The sequence below is a fragment of the Oncorhynchus mykiss genome, unplaced genomic scaffold (genome assembly GCF_013265735.2).
Source record: "Oncorhynchus mykiss isolate Arlee unplaced genomic scaffold, USDA_OmykA_1.1 un_scaffold_713, whole genome shotgun sequence".
NCBI lineage: Eukaryota > Metazoa > Chordata > Actinopteri > Salmoniformes > Salmonidae > Oncorhynchus > Oncorhynchus mykiss.
In genome coordinates this window covers 23,684-40,993 of record NW_023494160.1, presented here as the reverse complement: position 1 = coordinate 40,993, position 17,310 = coordinate 23,684, and the positions used below count along the sequence as shown (strand labels likewise).

The 17,310-nt window shown below is 45.4% G+C and overlaps 52 non-coding genes across 52 annotated transcripts; all 52 read right to left on the bottom strand.

Moving 5' to 3' along the window:
• Positions 1–42: 42 nt before the first annotated feature.
• LOC118961995 lies at positions 43–161 on the bottom strand. The gene has a single exon (XR_005049436.1). It is a non-coding gene; the product is annotated as a 5S ribosomal RNA (ribosomal RNA).
• Positions 162–338: 177 nt separating this feature from the next.
• LOC118961994 lies at positions 339–457 on the bottom strand. The gene has a single exon (XR_005049435.1). It is a non-coding gene; the product is annotated as a 5S ribosomal RNA (ribosomal RNA).
• A 177-nt stretch (positions 458–634) lies between these two features.
• Positions 635–753, bottom strand: LOC118961992. Its single transcript, XR_005049433.1, has one exon. It is a non-coding gene; the product is annotated as a 5S ribosomal RNA (ribosomal RNA).
• A 177-nt stretch (positions 754–930) lies between these two features.
• LOC118961991 lies at positions 931–1,049 on the bottom strand. The gene has a single exon (XR_005049432.1). It is a non-coding gene; the product is annotated as a 5S ribosomal RNA (ribosomal RNA).
• A 177-nt stretch (positions 1,050–1,226) lies between these two features.
• LOC118961990 lies at positions 1,227–1,345 on the bottom strand. Its single transcript, XR_005049431.1, has one exon. It is a non-coding gene; the product is annotated as a 5S ribosomal RNA (ribosomal RNA).
• A 177-nt stretch (positions 1,346–1,522) lies between these two features.
• On the bottom strand, positions 1,523–1,641 carry LOC118961989. The gene has a single exon (XR_005049430.1). It is a non-coding gene; the product is annotated as a 5S ribosomal RNA (ribosomal RNA).
• Positions 1,642–1,818: 177 nt separating this feature from the next.
• On the bottom strand, positions 1,819–1,937 carry LOC118961988. Its single transcript, XR_005049429.1, has one exon. It is a non-coding gene; the product is annotated as a 5S ribosomal RNA (ribosomal RNA).
• A 178-nt stretch (positions 1,938–2,115) lies between these two features.
• On the bottom strand, positions 2,116–2,234 carry LOC118961987. Its single transcript, XR_005049428.1, has one exon. It is a non-coding gene; the product is annotated as a 5S ribosomal RNA (ribosomal RNA).
• Positions 2,235–2,411: 177 nt separating this feature from the next.
• Positions 2,412–2,530, bottom strand: LOC118961986. Its single transcript, XR_005049427.1, has one exon. It is a non-coding gene; the product is annotated as a 5S ribosomal RNA (ribosomal RNA).
• Positions 2,531–2,707: 177 nt separating this feature from the next.
• On the bottom strand, positions 2,708–2,826 carry LOC118961985. The gene has a single exon (XR_005049426.1). It is a non-coding gene; the product is annotated as a 5S ribosomal RNA (ribosomal RNA).
• Positions 2,827–3,086: 260 nt separating this feature from the next.
• On the bottom strand, positions 3,087–3,205 carry LOC118961984. The gene has a single exon (XR_005049425.1). It is a non-coding gene; the product is annotated as a 5S ribosomal RNA (ribosomal RNA).
• Positions 3,206–3,382: 177 nt separating this feature from the next.
• Positions 3,383–3,501, bottom strand: LOC118961983. The gene has a single exon (XR_005049424.1). It is a non-coding gene; the product is annotated as a 5S ribosomal RNA (ribosomal RNA).
• A 177-nt stretch (positions 3,502–3,678) lies between these two features.
• LOC118961981 lies at positions 3,679–3,797 on the bottom strand. Its single transcript, XR_005049422.1, has one exon. It is a non-coding gene; the product is annotated as a 5S ribosomal RNA (ribosomal RNA).
• Positions 3,798–3,974: 177 nt separating this feature from the next.
• LOC118961980 lies at positions 3,975–4,093 on the bottom strand. Its single transcript, XR_005049421.1, has one exon. It is a non-coding gene; the product is annotated as a 5S ribosomal RNA (ribosomal RNA).
• A 260-nt stretch (positions 4,094–4,353) lies between these two features.
• LOC118961979 lies at positions 4,354–4,472 on the bottom strand. The gene has a single exon (XR_005049420.1). It is a non-coding gene; the product is annotated as a 5S ribosomal RNA (ribosomal RNA).
• A 177-nt stretch (positions 4,473–4,649) lies between these two features.
• On the bottom strand, positions 4,650–4,767 carry LOC118962041. Its single transcript, XR_005049482.1, has one exon. It is a non-coding gene; the product is annotated as a 5S ribosomal RNA (ribosomal RNA).
• A 177-nt stretch (positions 4,768–4,944) lies between these two features.
• LOC118961978 lies at positions 4,945–5,063 on the bottom strand. The gene has a single exon (XR_005049419.1). It is a non-coding gene; the product is annotated as a 5S ribosomal RNA (ribosomal RNA).
• Positions 5,064–5,240: 177 nt separating this feature from the next.
• Positions 5,241–5,359, bottom strand: LOC118961977. The gene has a single exon (XR_005049418.1). It is a non-coding gene; the product is annotated as a 5S ribosomal RNA (ribosomal RNA).
• A 177-nt stretch (positions 5,360–5,536) lies between these two features.
• Positions 5,537–5,655, bottom strand: LOC118961976. The gene has a single exon (XR_005049417.1). It is a non-coding gene; the product is annotated as a 5S ribosomal RNA (ribosomal RNA).
• A 177-nt stretch (positions 5,656–5,832) lies between these two features.
• LOC118961975 lies at positions 5,833–5,951 on the bottom strand. Its single transcript, XR_005049416.1, has one exon. It is a non-coding gene; the product is annotated as a 5S ribosomal RNA (ribosomal RNA).
• A 260-nt stretch (positions 5,952–6,211) lies between these two features.
• On the bottom strand, positions 6,212–6,330 carry LOC118961974. The gene has a single exon (XR_005049415.1). It is a non-coding gene; the product is annotated as a 5S ribosomal RNA (ribosomal RNA).
• A 260-nt stretch (positions 6,331–6,590) lies between these two features.
• On the bottom strand, positions 6,591–6,709 carry LOC118961973. Its single transcript, XR_005049414.1, has one exon. It is a non-coding gene; the product is annotated as a 5S ribosomal RNA (ribosomal RNA).
• Positions 6,710–6,886: 177 nt separating this feature from the next.
• LOC118961972 lies at positions 6,887–7,005 on the bottom strand. Its single transcript, XR_005049413.1, has one exon. It is a non-coding gene; the product is annotated as a 5S ribosomal RNA (ribosomal RNA).
• Positions 7,006–7,265: 260 nt separating this feature from the next.
• On the bottom strand, positions 7,266–7,384 carry LOC118961970. Its single transcript, XR_005049411.1, has one exon. It is a non-coding gene; the product is annotated as a 5S ribosomal RNA (ribosomal RNA).
• A 259-nt stretch (positions 7,385–7,643) lies between these two features.
• Positions 7,644–7,762, bottom strand: LOC118961969. Its single transcript, XR_005049410.1, has one exon. It is a non-coding gene; the product is annotated as a 5S ribosomal RNA (ribosomal RNA).
• A 177-nt stretch (positions 7,763–7,939) lies between these two features.
• Positions 7,940–8,058, bottom strand: LOC118961968. The gene has a single exon (XR_005049409.1). It is a non-coding gene; the product is annotated as a 5S ribosomal RNA (ribosomal RNA).
• A 177-nt stretch (positions 8,059–8,235) lies between these two features.
• LOC118961967 lies at positions 8,236–8,354 on the bottom strand. Its single transcript, XR_005049408.1, has one exon. It is a non-coding gene; the product is annotated as a 5S ribosomal RNA (ribosomal RNA).
• Positions 8,355–8,614: 260 nt separating this feature from the next.
• On the bottom strand, positions 8,615–8,733 carry LOC118961966. Its single transcript, XR_005049407.1, has one exon. It is a non-coding gene; the product is annotated as a 5S ribosomal RNA (ribosomal RNA).
• A 260-nt stretch (positions 8,734–8,993) lies between these two features.
• On the bottom strand, positions 8,994–9,112 carry LOC118961965. The gene has a single exon (XR_005049406.1). It is a non-coding gene; the product is annotated as a 5S ribosomal RNA (ribosomal RNA).
• Positions 9,113–9,373: 261 nt separating this feature from the next.
• On the bottom strand, positions 9,374–9,492 carry LOC118961964. The gene has a single exon (XR_005049405.1). It is a non-coding gene; the product is annotated as a 5S ribosomal RNA (ribosomal RNA).
• Positions 9,493–9,669: 177 nt separating this feature from the next.
• On the bottom strand, positions 9,670–9,788 carry LOC118961963. Its single transcript, XR_005049404.1, has one exon. It is a non-coding gene; the product is annotated as a 5S ribosomal RNA (ribosomal RNA).
• A 260-nt stretch (positions 9,789–10,048) lies between these two features.
• Positions 10,049–10,167, bottom strand: LOC118961962. Its single transcript, XR_005049403.1, has one exon. It is a non-coding gene; the product is annotated as a 5S ribosomal RNA (ribosomal RNA).
• A 177-nt stretch (positions 10,168–10,344) lies between these two features.
• On the bottom strand, positions 10,345–10,463 carry LOC118961961. Its single transcript, XR_005049402.1, has one exon. It is a non-coding gene; the product is annotated as a 5S ribosomal RNA (ribosomal RNA).
• A 176-nt stretch (positions 10,464–10,639) lies between these two features.
• On the bottom strand, positions 10,640–10,758 carry LOC118961959. The gene has a single exon (XR_005049400.1). It is a non-coding gene; the product is annotated as a 5S ribosomal RNA (ribosomal RNA).
• Positions 10,759–10,935: 177 nt separating this feature from the next.
• Positions 10,936–11,054, bottom strand: LOC118961958. Its single transcript, XR_005049399.1, has one exon. It is a non-coding gene; the product is annotated as a 5S ribosomal RNA (ribosomal RNA).
• A 177-nt stretch (positions 11,055–11,231) lies between these two features.
• On the bottom strand, positions 11,232–11,350 carry LOC118961957. Its single transcript, XR_005049398.1, has one exon. It is a non-coding gene; the product is annotated as a 5S ribosomal RNA (ribosomal RNA).
• A 260-nt stretch (positions 11,351–11,610) lies between these two features.
• Positions 11,611–11,729, bottom strand: LOC118961956. Its single transcript, XR_005049397.1, has one exon. It is a non-coding gene; the product is annotated as a 5S ribosomal RNA (ribosomal RNA).
• Positions 11,730–11,989: 260 nt separating this feature from the next.
• LOC118961955 lies at positions 11,990–12,108 on the bottom strand. Its single transcript, XR_005049396.1, has one exon. It is a non-coding gene; the product is annotated as a 5S ribosomal RNA (ribosomal RNA).
• Positions 12,109–12,368: 260 nt separating this feature from the next.
• Positions 12,369–12,487, bottom strand: LOC118961954. Its single transcript, XR_005049395.1, has one exon. It is a non-coding gene; the product is annotated as a 5S ribosomal RNA (ribosomal RNA).
• A 260-nt stretch (positions 12,488–12,747) lies between these two features.
• Positions 12,748–12,866, bottom strand: LOC118961953. The gene has a single exon (XR_005049394.1). It is a non-coding gene; the product is annotated as a 5S ribosomal RNA (ribosomal RNA).
• Positions 12,867–13,043: 177 nt separating this feature from the next.
• LOC118961952 lies at positions 13,044–13,162 on the bottom strand. The gene has a single exon (XR_005049393.1). It is a non-coding gene; the product is annotated as a 5S ribosomal RNA (ribosomal RNA).
• Positions 13,163–13,423: 261 nt separating this feature from the next.
• LOC118961951 lies at positions 13,424–13,542 on the bottom strand. Its single transcript, XR_005049392.1, has one exon. It is a non-coding gene; the product is annotated as a 5S ribosomal RNA (ribosomal RNA).
• Positions 13,543–13,719: 177 nt separating this feature from the next.
• On the bottom strand, positions 13,720–13,838 carry LOC118961950. Its single transcript, XR_005049391.1, has one exon. It is a non-coding gene; the product is annotated as a 5S ribosomal RNA (ribosomal RNA).
• Positions 13,839–14,098: 260 nt separating this feature from the next.
• LOC118961948 lies at positions 14,099–14,217 on the bottom strand. Its single transcript, XR_005049389.1, has one exon. It is a non-coding gene; the product is annotated as a 5S ribosomal RNA (ribosomal RNA).
• Positions 14,218–14,477: 260 nt separating this feature from the next.
• LOC118961947 lies at positions 14,478–14,596 on the bottom strand. Its single transcript, XR_005049388.1, has one exon. It is a non-coding gene; the product is annotated as a 5S ribosomal RNA (ribosomal RNA).
• A 261-nt stretch (positions 14,597–14,857) lies between these two features.
• Positions 14,858–14,976, bottom strand: LOC118961946. The gene has a single exon (XR_005049387.1). It is a non-coding gene; the product is annotated as a 5S ribosomal RNA (ribosomal RNA).
• Positions 14,977–15,236: 260 nt separating this feature from the next.
• LOC118961945 lies at positions 15,237–15,355 on the bottom strand. Its single transcript, XR_005049386.1, has one exon. It is a non-coding gene; the product is annotated as a 5S ribosomal RNA (ribosomal RNA).
• A 260-nt stretch (positions 15,356–15,615) lies between these two features.
• LOC118961944 lies at positions 15,616–15,734 on the bottom strand. The gene has a single exon (XR_005049385.1). It is a non-coding gene; the product is annotated as a 5S ribosomal RNA (ribosomal RNA).
• Positions 15,735–15,994: 260 nt separating this feature from the next.
• On the bottom strand, positions 15,995–16,113 carry LOC118961943. The gene has a single exon (XR_005049384.1). It is a non-coding gene; the product is annotated as a 5S ribosomal RNA (ribosomal RNA).
• A 261-nt stretch (positions 16,114–16,374) lies between these two features.
• LOC118961942 lies at positions 16,375–16,493 on the bottom strand. Its single transcript, XR_005049383.1, has one exon. It is a non-coding gene; the product is annotated as a 5S ribosomal RNA (ribosomal RNA).
• Positions 16,494–16,753: 260 nt separating this feature from the next.
• On the bottom strand, positions 16,754–16,872 carry LOC118961941. The gene has a single exon (XR_005049382.1). It is a non-coding gene; the product is annotated as a 5S ribosomal RNA (ribosomal RNA).
• Positions 16,873–17,132: 260 nt separating this feature from the next.
• LOC118961940 lies at positions 17,133–17,251 on the bottom strand. Its single transcript, XR_005049381.1, has one exon. It is a non-coding gene; the product is annotated as a 5S ribosomal RNA (ribosomal RNA).
• Between the last annotated feature and the right edge of the window lie 59 nt (positions 17,252–17,310).

Below are 17,310 nucleotides of genomic sequence, written 5' to 3'. Positions count from 1 at the left end.
AAAACGGACAAAGAGTTGAAATTCCACAAGGCAGTGACAAAAAGCTTACAGCACCTGGTATTCCCAGGCGGTCTCCCATCCAAGTACTAACCAGGCCCGACCCTGCTTAGCTTCCGAGATCGGACGAGATCAGGCGTACTCAGGCCGGTGTGGCCGTAAGCGAAAGGCAATCTCAAAAAGTGGATGAAATTGCATATACTGTAGCCATAATTTGTAGCACAGATTGTTGGATGAAATACAAACTAACCTTGCTTACTTATTTCAAAGCGAGGGCACATATTTCAGCCTTGTGGGAAAAAACGGACAAAGAGTTGAAATTCCACAAGGCAGTGACAAAAAGCTTACAGCACCTGGTATTCCCAGGCGGTCTCCCATCCAAGTACTAACCAGGCCCGACCCTGCTTAGCTTCCGAGATCGGACGAGATCAGGCGTACTCAGGCCGGTGTGGCCGTAAGCGAAAGGCAATCTCAAAAAGTGGATGAAATTGCATATACTGTAGCCATAATTTGTAGCACAGATTGTTGGATGAAATACAAACTAACCTTGCTTACTTATTTCAAAGCGAGGGCACATATTTCAGCCTTGTGGGAAAAAACGGACAAAGAGTTGAAATTCCACAAGGCAGTGACAAAAAGCTTACAGCACCTGGTATTCCCAGGCGGTCTCCCATCCAAGTACTAACCAGGCCCGACCCTGCTTAGCTTCCGAGATCGGACGAGATCAGGCGTACTCAGGCCGGTGTGGCCGTAAGCGAAAGGCAATCTCAAAAAGTGGATGAAATTGCATATACTGTAGCCATAATTTGTAGCACAGATTGTTGGATGAAATACAAACTAACCTTGCTTACTTATTTCAAAGCGAGGGCACATATTTCAGCCTTGTGGGAAAAAACGGACAAAGAGTTGAAATTCCACAAGGCAGTGACAAAAAGCTTACAGCACCTGGTATTCCCAGGCGGTCTCCCATCCAAGTACTAACCAGGCCCGACCCTGCTTAGCTTCCGAGATCGGACGAGATCAGGCGTACTCAGGCCGGTGTGGCCGTAAGCGAAAGGCAATCTCAAAAAGTGGATGAAATTGCATATACTGTAGCCATAATTTGTAGCACAGATTGTTGGATGAAATACAAACTAACCTTGCTTACTTATTTCAAAGCGAGGGCACATATTTCAGCCTTGTGGGAAAAAACGGACAAAGAGTTGAAATTCCACAAGGCAGTGACAAAAAGCTTACAGCACCTGGTATTCCCAGGCGGTCTCCCATCCAAGTACTAACCAGGCCCGACCCTGCTTAGCTTCCGAGATCGGACGAGATCAGGCGTACTCAGGCCGGTGTGGCCGTAAGCGAAAGGCAATCTCAAAAAGTGAATGAAATTGCATATACTGTAGCCATAATTTGTAGCACAGATTGTTGGATGAAATACAAACTAACCTTGCTTACTTATTTCAAAGCGAGGGCACATATTTCAGCCTTGTGGGAAAAAACGGACAAAGAGTTGAAATTCCACAAGGCAGTGACAAAAAGCTTACAGCACCTGGTATTCCCAGGCGGTCTCCCATCCAAGTACTAACCAGGCCCGACCCTGCTTAGCTTCCGAGATCGGACGAGATCAGGCGTACTCAGGCCGGTGTGGCCGTAAGCGAAAGGCAATCTCAAAAAGTGGATGAAATTGCATATACTGTAGCCATAATTTGTAGCACAGATTGTTGGATGAAATACAAACTAACCTTGCTTACTTATTTCAAAGCGAGGGCACATATTTCAGCCTTGTGGGAAAAAACGGACAAAGAGTTGAAATTCCACAAGGCAGTGACAAAAAGCTTACAGCACCTGGTATTCCCAGGCGGTCTCCCATCCAAGTACTAACCAGGCCCGACCCTGCTTAGCTTCCGAGATCGGACGAGATCAGGCGTACTCAGGCCGGTGTGGCCGTAAGCGAAAGGCAATCTCAAAAAGTGGATGAAATTGCATATACTGTAGCCATAATTTGTAGCACAGATTGTTGGATGAAATACAAACTAACCTTGCTTACTTATTTCAAAGCGAGGGCACATATTTCAGCCTTGTGGGAAAAAAACGGACAAAGAGTTGAAATTCCACAAGGCAGTGACAAAAAGCTTACAGCACCTGGTATTCCCAGGCGGTCTCCCATCCAAGTACTAACCAGGCCCGACCCTGCTTAGCTTCCGAGATCGGACGAGATCAGGCGTACTCAGGCCGGTGTGGCCGTAAGCGAAAGGCAATCTCAAAAAGTGGATGAAATTGCATATACTGTAGCCATAATTTGTAGCACAGATTGTTGGATGAAATACAAACTAACCTTGCTTACTTATTTCAAAGCGAGGGCACATATTTCAGCCTTGTGGGAAAAAACGGACAAAGAGTTGAAATTCCACAAGGCAGTGACAAAAAGCTTACAGCACCTGGTATTCCCAGGCGGTCTCCCATCCAAGTACTAACCAGGCCCGACCCTGCTTAGCTTCCGAGATCGGACGAGATCAGGCGTACTCAGGCCGGTGTGGCCGTAAGCGAAAGGCAATCTCAAAAAGTGGATGAAATTGCATATACTGTAGCCATAATTTGTAGCACAGATTGTTGGATGAAATACAAACTAACCTTGCTTACTTATTTCAAAGCGAGGGCACATATTTCAGCCTTGTGGAAAAAAACGGACAAAGAGTTGAAATTCCACAAGGCAGTGACAAAAAGCTTACAGCACCTGGTATTCCCAGGCGGTCTCCCATCCAAGTACTAACCAGGCCCGACCCTGCTTAGCTTCCGAGATCGGACGAGATCAGGCGTACTCAGGCCGGTGTGGCCGTAAGCGAGAAACTATCTCTTGGTGCACTATGTAAAGTCAAAGTGAGCCTGATTAACAGCTGTTGCATTTCCACCATTTAGATAAGCATCTTTGTGTCACTCAAAAAGTGGAAGAAATTGCATATACTGTAGCCATAATTTGTAGCACAGATTGTTGGATGAAATACAAACTAACCTTGCTTACTTATTTCAAAGCGAGGGCACATATTTCAGCCTTGTGGGAAAAAACGGACAAAGAGTTGAAATTCCACAAGGCAGTGACAAAAAGCTTACAGCACCTGGTATTCCCAGGCGGTCTCCCATCCAAGTACTAACCAGGCCCGACCCTGCTTAGCTTCCGAGATCGGACGAGATCAGGCGTACTCAGGCCGGTGTGGCCGTAAGCGAAAGGCAATCTCAAAAAGTGGATGAAATTGCATATACTGTAGCCATAATTTGTAGCACAGATTGTTGGATGAAATACAAACTAACCTTGCTTACTTATTTCAAAGCGAGGGCACATATTTCAGCCTTGTGGGAAAAAACGGACAAAGAGTTGAAATTCCACAAGGCAGTGACAAAAAGCTTACAGCACCTGGTATTCCCAGGCGGTCTCCCATCCAAGTACTAACCAGGCCCGACCCTGCTTAGCTTCCGAGATCGGACGAGATCAGGCGTACTCAGGCCGGTGTGGCCGTAAGCGAAAGGCAATCTCAAAAAGTGGATGAAATTGCATATACTGTAGCCATAATTTGTAGCACAGATTGTTGGATGAAATACAAACTAACCTTGCTTACTTATTTCAAAGCGAGGGCACATATTTCAGCCTTGTGGGAAAAAACGGACAAAGAGTTGAAATTCCACAAGGCAGTGACAAAAAGCTTACAGCACCTGGTATTCCCAGGCGGTCTCCCATCCAAGTACTAACCAGGCCCGACCCTGCTTAGCTTCCGAGATCGGACGAGATCAGGCGTACTCAGGCCGGTGTGGCCGTAAGCGAAAGGCAATCTCAAAAAGTGGATGAAATTGCATATACTGTAGCCATAATTTGTAGCACAGATTGTTGGATGAAATACAAACTAACCTTGCTTACTTATTTCAAAGCGAGGGCACATATTTCAGCCTTGTGGGAAAAAACGGACAAAGAGTTGAAATTCCACAAGGCAGTGACAAAAAGCTTACAGCACCTGGTATTCCCAGGCGGTCTCCCATCCAAGTACTAACCAGGCCCGACCCTGCTTAGCTTCCGAGATCGGACGAGATCAGGCGTACTCAGGCCGGTGTGGCCGTAAGCGAGAAACTATCTCTTGGTGCACTATGTAAAGTCAAAGTGAGCCTGATTAACAGCTGTTGCATTTCCACCATTTAGATAAGCATCTTTGTGTCACTCAAAAAGTGGAAGAAATTGCATATACTGTAGCCATAATTTGTAGCACAGATTGTTGGATGAAATACAAACTAACCTTGCTTACTTATTTCAAAGCGAGGGCACATATTTCAGCCTTGTGGGAAAAAACGGACAAAGAGTTGAAATTCCACAAGGCAGTGACAAAAAGCTTACAGCACCTGGTATTCCCAGGCGGTCTCCCATCCAAGTACTAACCAGGCCCGACCCTGCTTAGCTTCCGAGATCGGACGAGATCAGGCGTACTCAGGCCGGTGTGGCCGTAAGCGAAAGGCAATCTCAAAAAGTGGATGAAATTGCATATACTGTAGCCATAATTTGTAGCACAGATTGTTGGATGAAATACAAACTAACCTTGCTTACTTATTTCAAAGCGAGGGCACATATTTCAGCCTTGTGGGAAAAAACGGACAAAGAGTTGAAATTCCACAAGGCAGTGACAAAAAGCTTACAGCACCTGGTATTCCCAGGCGGTCTCCCATCCAAGTACTAACCAGGCCCGACCTGCTTAGCTTCCGAGATCGGACGAGATCAGGCGTACTCAGGCCGGTGTGGCCGTAAGCGAAAGGCAATCTCAAAAAGTGGATGAAATTGCATATACTGTAGCCATAATTTGTAGCACAGATTGTTGGATGAAATACAAACTAACCTTGCTTACTTATTTCAAAGCGAGGGCACATATTTCAGCCTTGTGGGAAAAAACGGACAAAGAGTTGAAATTCCACAAGGCAGTGACAAAAAGCTTACAGCACCTGGTATTCCCAGGCGGTCTCCCATCCAAGTACTAACCAGGCCCGACCCTGCTTAGCTTCCGAGATCGGACGAGATCAGGCGTACTCAGGCCGGTGTGGCCGTAAGCGAAAGGCAATCTCAAAAAGTGGATGAAATTGCATATACTGTAGCCATAATTTGTAGCACAGATTGTTGGATGAAATACAAACTAACCTTGCTTACTTATTTCAAAGCGAGGGCACATATTTCAGCCTTGTGGGAAAAAACGGACAAAGAGTTGAAATTCCACAAGGCAGTGACAAAAAGCTTACAGCACCTGGTATTCCCAGGCGGTCTCCCATCCAAGTACTAACCAGGCCCGACCCTGCTTAGCTTCCGAGATCGGACGAGATCAGGCGTACTCAGGCCGGTGTGGCCGTAAGCGAAAGGCAATCTCAAAAAGTGGATGAAATTGCATATACTGTAGCCATAATTTGTAGCACAGATTGTTGGATGAAATACAAACTAACCTTGCTTACTTATTTCAAAGCGAGGGCACATATTTCAGCCTTGTGGGAAAAAACGGACAAAGAGTTGAAATTCCACAAGGCAGTGACAAAAAGCTTACAGCACCTGGTATTCCCAGGCGGTCTCCCATCCAAGTACTAACCAGGCCCGACCCTGCTTAGCTTCCGAGATCGGACGAGATCAGGCGTACTCAGGCCGGTGTGGCCGTAAGCGAAAGGCAATCTCAAAAAGTGGATGAAATTGCATATACTGTAGCCATAATTTGTAGCACAGATTGTTGGATGAAATACAAACTAACCTTGCTTACTTATTTCAAAGCGAGGGCACATATTTCAGCCTTGTGGGAAAAAACGGACAAAGAGTTGAAATTCCACAAGGCAGTGACAAAAAGCTTACAGCACCTGGTATTCCCAGGCGGTCTCCCATCCAAGTACTAACCAGGCCCGACCCTGCTTAGCTTCCGAGATCGGACGAGATCAGGCGTACTCAGGCCGGTGTGGCCGTAAGCGAGAAACTATCTCTTGGTGCACTATGTAAAGTCAAAGTGAGCCTGATTAACAGCTGTTGCATTTCCACCATTTAGATAAGCATCTTTGTGTCACTCAAAAAGTGGAAGAAATTGCATATACTGTAGCCATAATTTGTAGCACAGATTGTTGGATGAAATACAAACTAACCTTGCTTACTTATTTCAAAGCGAGGGCACATATTTCAGCCTTGTGGGAAAAAACGGACAAAGAGTTGAAATTCCACAAGGCAGTGACAAAAAGCTTACAGCACCTGGTATTCCCAGGCGGTCTCCCATCCAAGTACTAACCAGGCCCGACCCTGCTTAGCTTCCGAGATCGGACGAGATCAGGCGTACTCAGGCCGGTGTGGCCGTAAGCGAGAAACTATCTCTTGGTGCACTATGTAAAGTCAAAGTGAGCCTGATTAACAGCTGTTGCATTTCCACCATTTAGATAAGCATCTTTGTGTCACTCAAAAAGTGGAAGAAATTGCATATACTGTAGCCATAATTTGTAGCACAGATTGTTGGATGAAATACAAACTAACCTTGCTTACTTATTTCAAAGCGAGGGCACATATTTCAGCCTTGTGGGAAAAAACGGACAAAGAGTTGAAATTCCACAAGGCAGTGACAAAAAGCTTACAGCACCTGGTATTCCCAGGCGGTCTCCCATCCAAGTACTAACCAGGCCCGACCCTGCTTAGCTTCCGAGATCGGACGAGATCAGGCGTACTCAGGCCGGTGTGGCCGTAAGCGAAAGGCAATCTCAAAAAGTGGATGAAATTGCATATACTGTAGCCATAATTTGTAGCACAGATTGTTGGATGAAATACAAACTAACCTTGCTTACTTATTTCAAAGCGAGGGCACATATTTCAGCCTTGTGGGAAAAAACGGACAAAGAGTTGAAATTCCACAAGGCAGTGACAAAAAGCTTACAGCACCTGGTATTCCCAGGCGGTCTCCCATCCAAGTACTAACCAGGCCCGACCCTGCTTAGCTTCCGAGATCGGACGAGATCAGGCGTACTCAGGCCGGTGTGGCCGTAAGCGAGAAACTATCTCTTGGTGCACTATGTAAAGTCAAAGTGAGCCTGATTAACAGCTGTTGCATTTCCACCATTTAGATAAGCATCTTTGTGTCACTCAAAAAGTGGAAGAAATTGCATATACTGTAGCCATAATTTGTAGCACAGATTGTTGGATGAAATACAAACTAACCTTGCTTACTTATTTCAAAGCGAGGGCACATATTTCAGCCTTGTGGGAAAAAACGGACAAAGAGTTGAAATTCCACAAGGCAGTGACAAAAAGCTTACAGCACCTGGTATTCCCAGGCGGTCTCCCATCCAAGTACTAACCAGGCCCGACCCTGCTTAGCTTCCGAGATCGGACGAGATCAGGCGTACTCAGGCCGGTGTGGCCGTAAGCGAGAAACTATCTCTTGGTGCACTATGTAAAGTCAAAGTGAGCCTGATTAACAGCTGTTGCATTCCACCATTTAGATAAGCATCTTTGTGTCACTCAAAAAGTGGAAGAAATTGCATATACTGTAGCCATAATTTGTAGCACAGATTGTTGGATGAAATACAAACTAACCTTGCTTACTTATTTCAAAGCGAGGGCACATATTTCAGCCTTGTGGGAAAAAACGGACAAAGAGTTGAAATTCCACAAGGCAGTGACAAAAAGCTTACAGCACCTGGTATTCCCAGGCGGTCTCCCATCCAAGTACTAACCAGGCCCGACCCTGCTTAGCTTCCGAGATCGGACGAGATCAGGCGTACTCAGGCCGGTGTGGCCGTAAGCGAAAGGCAATCTCAAAAAGTGGATGAAATTGCATATACTGTAGCCATAATTTGTAGCACAGATTGTTGGATGAAATACAAACTAACCTTGCTTACTTATTTCAAAGCGAGGGCACATATTTCAGCCTTGTGGGAAAAAACGGACAAAGAGTTGAAATTCCACAAGGCAGTGACAAAAAGCTTACAGCACCTGGTATTCCCAGGCGGTCTCCCATCCAAGTACTAACCAGGCCCGACCCTGCTTAGCTTCCGAGATCGGACGAGATCAGGCGTACTCAGGCCGGTGTGGCCGTAAGCGAAAGGCAATCTCAAAAAGTGGATGAAATTGCATATACTGTAGCCATAATTTGTAGCACAGATTGTTGGATGAAATACAAACTAACCTTGCTTACTTATTTCAAAGCGAGGGCACATATTTCAGCCTTGTGGGAAAAAACGGACAAAGAGTTGAAATTCCACAAGGCAGTGACAAAAAGCTTACAGCACCTGGTATTCCCAGGCGGTCTCCCATCCAAGTACTAACCAGGCCCGACCCTGCTTAGCTTCCGAGATCGGACGAGATCAGGCGTACTCAGGCCGGTGTGGCCGTAAGCGAGAAACTATCTCTTGGTGCACTATGTAAAGTCAAAGTGAGCCTGATTAACAGCTGTTGCATTTCCACCATTTAGATAAGCATCTTTGTGTCACTCAAAAAGTGGAAGAAATTGCATATACTGTAGCCATAATTTGTAGCACAGATTGTTGGATGAAATACAAACTAACCTTGCTTACTTATTTCAAAGCGAGGGCACATATTTCAGCCTTGTGGGAAAAAACGGACAAAGAGTTGAAATTCCACAAGGCAGTGACAAAAAGCTTACAGCACCTGGTATTCCCAGGCGGTCTCCCATCCAAGTACTAACCAGGCCCGACCCTGCTTAGCTTCCGAGATCGGACGAGATCAGGCGTACTCAGGCCGGTGTGGCCGTAAGCGAGAAACTATCTCTTGGTGCACTATGTAAAGTCAAAGTGAGCCTGATTAACAGCTGTTGCATTTCCACCATTTAGATAAGCATCTTTGTGTCACTCAAAAAGTGGAAGAAATTGCATATACTGTAGCCATAATTTGTAGCACAGATTGTTGGATGAAATACAAACTAACCTTGCTTACTTATTTCAAAGCGAGGGCACATATTTCAGCCTTGTGGGAAAAAACGGACAAAGAGTTGAAATTCCACAAGGCAGTGACAAAAAGCTTACAGCACCTGGTATTCCCAGGCGGTCTCCCATCCAAGTACTAACCAGGCCCGACCCTGCTTAGCTTCCGAGATCGGACGAGATCAGGCGTACTCAGGCCGGTGTGGCCGTAAGCGAGAAACTATCTCTTGGTGCACTATGTAAAGTCAAAGTGAGCCTGATTAACAGCTGTTGCATTTCCACCATTTAGATAAGCATCTTTGTGTCACTCAAAAAGTGGAAGAAATTGCATATACTGTAGCCATAATTTGTAGCACAGATTGTTGGATGAAATACAAACTAACCTTGCTTACTTATTTCAAAGCGAGGGCACATATTTCAGCCTTGTGGGAAAAAAACGGACAAAGAGTTGAAATTCCACAAGGCAGTGACAAAAAGCTTACAGCACCTGGTATTCCCAGGCGGTCTCCCATCCAAGTACTAACCAGGCCCGACCCTGCTTAGCTTCCGAGATCGGACGAGATCAGGCGTACTCAGGCCGGTGTGGCCGTAAGCGAAAGGCAATCTCAAAAAGTGGATGAAATTGCATATACTGTAGCCATAATTTGTAGCACAGATTGTTGGATGAAATACAAACTAACCTTGCTTACTTATTTCAAAGCGAGGGCACATATTTCAGCCTTGTGGGAAAAAACGGACAAAGAGTTGAAATTCCACAAGGCAGTGACAAAAAGCTTACAGCACCTGGTATTCCCAGGCGGTCTCCCATCCAAGTACTAACCAGGCCCGACCCTGCTTAGCTTCCGAGATCGGACGAGATCAGGCGTACTCAGGCCGGTGTGGCCGTAAGCGAGAAACTATCTCTTGGTGCACTATGTAAAGTCAAAGTGAGCCTGATTAACAGCTGTTGCATTTCCACCATTTAGATAAGCATCTTTGTGTCACTCAAAAAGTGGAAGAAATTGCATATACTGTAGCCATAATTTGTAGCACAGATTGTTGGATGAAATACAAACTAACCTTGCTTACTTATTTCAAAGCGAGGGCACATATTTCAGCCTTGTGGGAAAAAACGGACAAAGAGTTGAAATTCCACAAGGCAGTGACAAAAAGCTTACAGCACCTGGTATTCCCAGGCGGTCTCCCATCCAAGTACTAACCAGGCCCGACCCTGCTTAGCTTCCGAGATCGGACGAGATCAGGCGTACTCAGGCCGGTGTGGCCGTAAGCGAAAGGCAATCTCAAAAAGTGGATGAAATTGCATATACTGTAGCCATAATTTGTAGCACAGATTGTTGGATGAAATACAAACTAACCTTGCTTACTTATTTCAAAGCGAGGGCACATATTTCAGCCTTGTGGGAAAAAACGGACAAAGAGTTGAAATTCCACAAGGCAGTGACAAAAAGCTTACAGCACCTGGTATTCCCAGGCGGTCTCCCATCCAAGTACTAACCAGGCCCGACCCTGCTTAGCTTCCGAGATCGGACGAGATCAGGCGTACTCAGGCCGGTGTGGCCGTAAGCGAAAGCAATCTCAAAAAGTGGATGAAATTGCATATACTGTAGCCATAATTTGTAGCACAGATTGTTGGATGAAATACAAACTAACCTTGCTTACTTATTTCAAAGCGAGGGCACATATTTCAGCCTTGTGGGAAAAAACGGACAAAGAGTTGAAATTCCACAAGGCAGTGACAAAAAGCTTACAGCACCTGGTATTCCCAGGCGGTCTCCCATCCAAGTACTAACCAGGCCCGACCCTGCTTAGCTTCCGAGATCGGACGAGATCAGGCGTACTCAGGCCGGTGTGGCCGTAAGCGAAAGGCAATCTCAAAAAGTGGATGAAATTGCATATACTGTAGCCATAATTTGTAGCACAGATTGTTGGATGAAATACAAACTAACCTTGCTTACTTATTTCAAAGCGAGGGCACATATTTCAGCCTTGTGGGAAAAAACGGACAAAGAGTTGAAATTCCACAAGGCAGTGACAAAAAGCTTACAGCACCTGGTATTCCCAGGCGGTCTCCCATCCAAGTACTAACCAGGCCCGACCCTGCTTAGCTTCCGAGATCGGACGAGATCAGGCGTACTCAGGCCGGTGTGGCCGTAAGCGAAAAGCAATCTCAAAAAGTGGATGAAATTGCATATACTGTAGCCATAATTTGTAGCACAGATTGTTGGATGAAATACAAACTAACCTTGCTTACTTATTTCAAAGCGAGGGCACATATTTCAGCCTTGTGGGAAAAAACGGACAAAGAGTTGAAATTCCACAAGGCAGTGACAAAAAGCTTACAGCACCTGGTATTCCCAGGCGGTCTCCCATCCAAGTACTAACCAGGCCCGACCCTGCTTAGCTTCCGAGATCGGACGAGATCAGGCGTACTCAGGCCGGTGTGGCCGTAAGCGAGAAACTATCTCTTGGTGCACTATGTAAAGTCAAAGTGAGCCTGATTAACAGCTGTTGCATTTCCACCATTTAGATAAGCATCTTTGTGTCACTCAAAAAGTGGAAGAAATTGCATATACTGTAGCCATAATTTGTAGCACAGATTGTTGGATGAAATACAAACTAACCTTGCTTACTTATTTCAAAGCGAGGGCACATATTTCAGCCTTGTGGGAAAAAACGGACAAAGAGTTGAAATTCCACAAGGCAGTGACAAAAAGCTTACAGCACCTGGTATTCCCAGGCGGTCTCCCATCCAAGTACTAACCAGGCCCGACCCTGCTTAGCTTCCGAGATCGGACGAGATCAGGCGTACTCAGGCCGGTGTGGCCGTAAGCGAGAAACTATCTCTTGGTGCACTATGTAAAGTCAAAGTGAGCCTGATTAACAGCTGTTGCATTTCCACCATTTAGATAAGCATCTTTGTGTCACTCAAAAAGTGGAAGAAATTGCATATACTGTAGCCATAATTTGTAGCACAGATTGTTGGATGAAATACAAACTAACCTTGCTTACTTATTTCAAAGCGAGGGCACATATTTCAGCCTTGTGGGAAAAAACGGACAAAGAGTTGAAATTCCACAAGGCAGTGACAAAAAGCTTACAGCACCTGGTATTCCCAGGCGGTCTCCCATCCAAGTACTAACCAGGCCCGACCCTGCTTAGCTTCCGAGATCGGACGAGATCAGGCGTACTCAGGCCGGTGTGGCCGTAAGCGAGAAACTATCTCTTGGTGCACTATGTAAAGTCAAAGTGAGCCTGATTAACAGCTGTTGCATTTCCACCATTTAGATAAGCATCTTTGTGTCACTCAAAAAGTGGAAGAAATTGCATATACTGTAGCCATAATTTGTAGCACAGATTGTTGGATGAAATACAAACTAACCTTGCTTACTTATTTCAAAGCGAGGGCACATATTTCAGCCTTGTGGGAAAAAACGGACAAAGAGTTGAAATTCCACAAGGCAGTGACAAAAAGCTTACAGCACCTGGTATTCCCAGGCGGTCTCCCATCCAAGTACTAACCAGGCCCGACCCTGCTTAGCTTCCGAGATCGGACGAGATCAGGCGTACTCAGGCCGGTGTGGCCGTAAGCGAGAAACTATCTCTTGGTGCACTATGTAAAGTCAAAGTGAGCCTGATTAACAGCTGTTGCATTTCCACCATTTAGATAAGCATCTTTGTGTCACTCAAAAAGTGGAAGAAATTGCATATACTGTAGCCATAATTTGTAGCACAGATTGTTGGATGAAATACAAACTAACCTTGCTTACTTATTTCAAAGCGAGGGCACATATTTCAGCCTTGTGGGAAAAAACGGACAAAGAGTTGAAATTCCACAAGGCAGTGACAAAAAGCTTACAGCACCTGGTATTCCCAGGCGGTCTCCCATCCAAGTACTAACCAGGCCCGACCCTGCTTAGCTTCCGAGATCGGACGAGATCAGGCGTACTCAGGCCGGTGTGGCCGTAAGCGAAAGGCAATCTCAAAAAGTGGATGAAATTGCATATACTGTAGCCATAATTTGTAGCACAGATTGTTGGATGAAATACAAACTAACCTTGCTTACTTATTTCAAAGCGAGGGCACATATTTCAGCCTTGTGGGAAAAAACGGACAAAGAGTTGAAATTCCACAAGGCAGTGACAAAAAGCTTACAGCACCTGGTATTCCCAGGCGGTCTCCCATCCAAGTACTAACCAGGCCCGACCCTGCTTAGCTTCCGAGATCGGACGAGATCAGGCGTACTCAGGCCGGTGTGGCCGTAAGCGAGAAACTATCTCTTGGTGCACTATGTAAAGTCAAAGTGAGCCTGATTAACAGCTGTTGCATTTCCACCATTTAGATAAGCATCTTTGTGTCACTCAAAAAGTGGAAGAAATTGCATATACTGTAGCCATAATTTGTAGCACAGATTGTTGGATGAAATACAAACTAACCTTGCTTACTTATTTCAAAGCGAGGGCACATATTTCAGCCTTGTGGGAAAAAAACGGACAAAGAGTTGAAATTCCACAAGGCAGTGACAAAAAGCTTACAGCACCTGGTATTCCCAGGCGGTCTCCCATCCAAGTACTAACCAGGCCCGACCCTGCTTAGCTTCCGAGATCGGACGAGATCAGGCGTACTCAGGCCGGTGTGGCCGTAAGCGAAAGGCAATCTCAAAAAGTGGATGAAATTGCATATACTGTAGCCATAATTTGTAGCACAGATTGTTGGATGAAATACAAACTAACCTTGCTTACTTATTTCAAAGCGAGGGCACATATTTCAGCCTTGTGGGAAAAAACGGACAAAGAGTTGAAATTCCACAAGGCAGTGACAAAAAGCTTACAGCACCTGGTATTCCCAGGCGGTCTCCCATCCAAGTACTAACCAGGCCCGACCCTGCTTAGCTTCCGAGATCGGACGAGATCAGGCGTACTCAGGCCGGTGTGGCCGTAAGCGAGAAACTATCTCTTGGTGCACTATGTAAAGTCAAAGTGAGCCTGATTAACAGCTGTTGCATTTCCACCATTTAGATAAGCATCTTTGTGTCACTCAAAAAGTGGAAGAAATTGCATATACTGTAGCCATAATTTGTAGCACAGATTGTTGGATGAAATACAAACTAACCTTGCTTACTTATTTCAAAGCGAGGGCACATATTTCAGCCTTGTGGGAAAAAACGGACAAAGAGTTGAAATTCCACAAGGCAGTGACAAAAAGCTTACAGCACCTGGTATTCCCAGGCGGTCTCCCATCCAAGTACTAACCAGGCCCGACCCTGCTTAGCTTCCGAGATCGGACGAGATCAGGCGTACTCAGGCCGGTGTGGCCGTAAGCGAGAAACTATCTCTTGGTGCACTATGTAAAGTCAAAGTGAGCCTGATTAACAGCTGTTGCATTTCCACCATTTAGATAAGCATCTTTGTGTCACTCAAAAAGTGGAAGAAATTGCATATACTGTAGCCATAATTTGTAGCACAGATTGTTGGATGAAATACAAACTAACCTTGCTTACTTATTTCAAAGCGAGGGCACATATTTCAGCCTTGTGGGAAAAAACGGACAAAGAGTTGAAATTCCACAAGGCAGTGACAAAAAGCTTACAGCACCTGGTATTCCCAGGCGGTCTCCCATCCAAGTACTAACCAGGCCCGACCCTGCTTAGCTTCCGAGATCGGACGAGATCAGGCGTACTCAGGCCGGTGTGGCCGTAAGCGAGAAACTATCTCTTGGTGCACTATGTAAAGTCAAAGTGAGCCTGATTAACAGCTGTTGCATTTCCACCATTTAGATAAGCATCTTTGTGTCACTCAAAAAGTGGAAGAAATTGCATATACTGTAGCCATAATTTGTAGCACAGATTGTTGGATGAAATACAAACTAACCTTGCTTACTTATTTCAAAGCGAGGGCACATATTTCAGCCTTGTGGGAAAAAAACGGACAAAGAGTTGAAATTCCACAAGGCAGTGACAAAAAGCTTACAGCACCTGGTATTCCCAGGCGGTCTCCCATCCAAGTACTAACCAGGCCCGACCCTGCTTAGCTTCCGAGATCGGACGAGATCAGGCGTACTCAGGCCGGTGTGGCCGTAAGCGAGAAACTATCTCTTGGTGCACTATGTAAAGTCAAAGTGAGCCTGATTAACAGCTGTTGCATTTCCACCATTTAGATAAGCATCTTTGTGTCACTCAAAAAGTGGAAGAAATTGCATATACTGTAGCCATAATTTGTAGCACAGATTGTTGGATGAAATACAAACTAACCTTGCTTACTTATTTCAAAGCGAGGGCACATATTTCAGCCTTGTGGGAAAAAACGGACAAAGAGTTGAAATTCCACAAGGCAGTGACAAAAAGCTTACAGCACCTGGTATTCCCAGGCGGTCTCCCATCCAAGTACTAACCAGGCCCGACCCTGCTTAGCTTCCGAGATCGGACGAGATCAGGCGTACTCAGGCCGGTGTGGCCGTAAGCGAGAAACTATCTCTTGGTGCACTATGTAAAGTCAAAGTGAGCCTGATTAACAGCTGTTGCATTTCCACCATTTAGATAAGCATCTTTGTGTCACTCAAAAAGTGGAAGAAATTGCATATACTGTAGCCATAATTTGTAGCACAGATTGTTGGATGAAATACAAACTAACCTTGCTTACTTATTTCAAAGCGAGGGCACATATTTCAGCCTTGTGGGAAAAAACGGACAAAGAGTTGAAATTCCACAAGGCAGTGACAAAAAGCTTACAGCACCTGGTATTCCCAGGCGGTCTCCCATCCAAGTACTAACCAGGCCCGACCCTGCTTAGCTTCCGAGATCGGACGAGATCAGGCGTACTCAGGCCGGTGTGGCCGTAAGCGAGAAACTATCTCTTGGTGCACTATGTAAAGTCAAAGTGAGCCTGATTAACAGCTGTTGCATTTCCACCATTTAGATAAGCATCTTTGTGTCACTCAAAAAGTGGAAGAAATTGCATATACTGTAGCCATAATTTGTAGCACAGATTGTTGGATGAAATACAAACTAACCTTGCTTACTTATTTCAAAGCGAGGGCACATATTTCAGCCTTGTGGGAAAAAACGGACAAAGAGTTGAAATTCCACAAGGCAGTGACAAAAAGCTTACAGCACCTGGTATTCCCAGGCGGTCTCCCATCCAAGTACTAACCAGGCCCGACCCTGCTTAGCTTCCGAGATCGGACGAGATCAGGCGTACTCAGGCCGGTGTGGCCGTAAGCGAGAAACTATCTCTTGGTGCACTATGTAAAGTCAAAGTGAGCCTGATTAACAGCTGTTGCATTTCCACCATTTAGATAAGCATCTTTGTGTCACTCAAAAAGTGGAAGAAATTGCATATACTGTAGCCATAATTTGTAGCACAGATTGTTGGATGAAATACAAACTAACCTTGCTTACTTATTTCAAAGCGAGGGCACATATTTCAGCCTTGTGGGAAAAAAACGGACAAAGAGTTGAAATTCCACAAGGCAGTGACAAAAAGCTTACAGCACCTGGTATTCCCAGGCGGTCTCCCATCCAAGTACTAACCAGGCCCGACCCTGCTTAGCTTCCGAGATCGGACGAGATCAGGCGTACTCAGGCCGGTGTGGCCGTAAGCGAGAAACTATCTCTTGGTGCACTATGTAAAGTCAAAGTGAGCCTGATTAACAGCTGTTGCATTTCCACCATTTAGATAAGCATCTTTGTGTCACTCAAAAAGTGGAAGAAATTGCATATACTGTAGCCATAATTTGTAGCACAGATTGTTGGATGAAATACAAACTAACCTTGCTTACTTATTTCAAAGCGAGGGCACATATTTCAGCCTTGTGGGAAAAAACGGACAAAGAGTTGAAATTCCACAAGGCAGTGACAAAAAGCTTACAGCACCTGGTATTCCCAGGCGGTCTCCCATCCAAGTACTAACCAGGCCCGACCCTGCTTAGCTTCCGAGATCGGACGAGATCAGGCGTACTCAGGCCGGTGTGGCCGTAAGCGAGAAACTATCTCTTGGTGCACTATGTAAAGTCAAAGTGAGCCTGATTAACAGCTGTTGCATTTCCACCATTTAGATAAGCATCTTTGTGTCACTCAAAAAGTGGAAGAAATTGCATATACTGTAGCCATAATTTGTAGCACAGATTGTTGGATGAAATACAAACTAACCTTGCTTACTTATTTCAAAGCGAGGGCACATATTTCAGCCTTGTGGGAAAAAACGGACAAAGAGTTGAAATTCCACAAGGCAGTGACAAAAAGCTTACAGCACCTGGTATTCCCAGGCGGTCTCCCATCCAAGTACTAACCAGGCCCGACCCTGCTTAGCTTCCGAGATCGGACGAGATCAGGCGTACTCAGGCCGGTGTGGCCGTAAGCGAGAAACTATCTCTTGGTGCACTATGTAAAGTCAAAGTGAGCCTGATTAACAGCTGTTG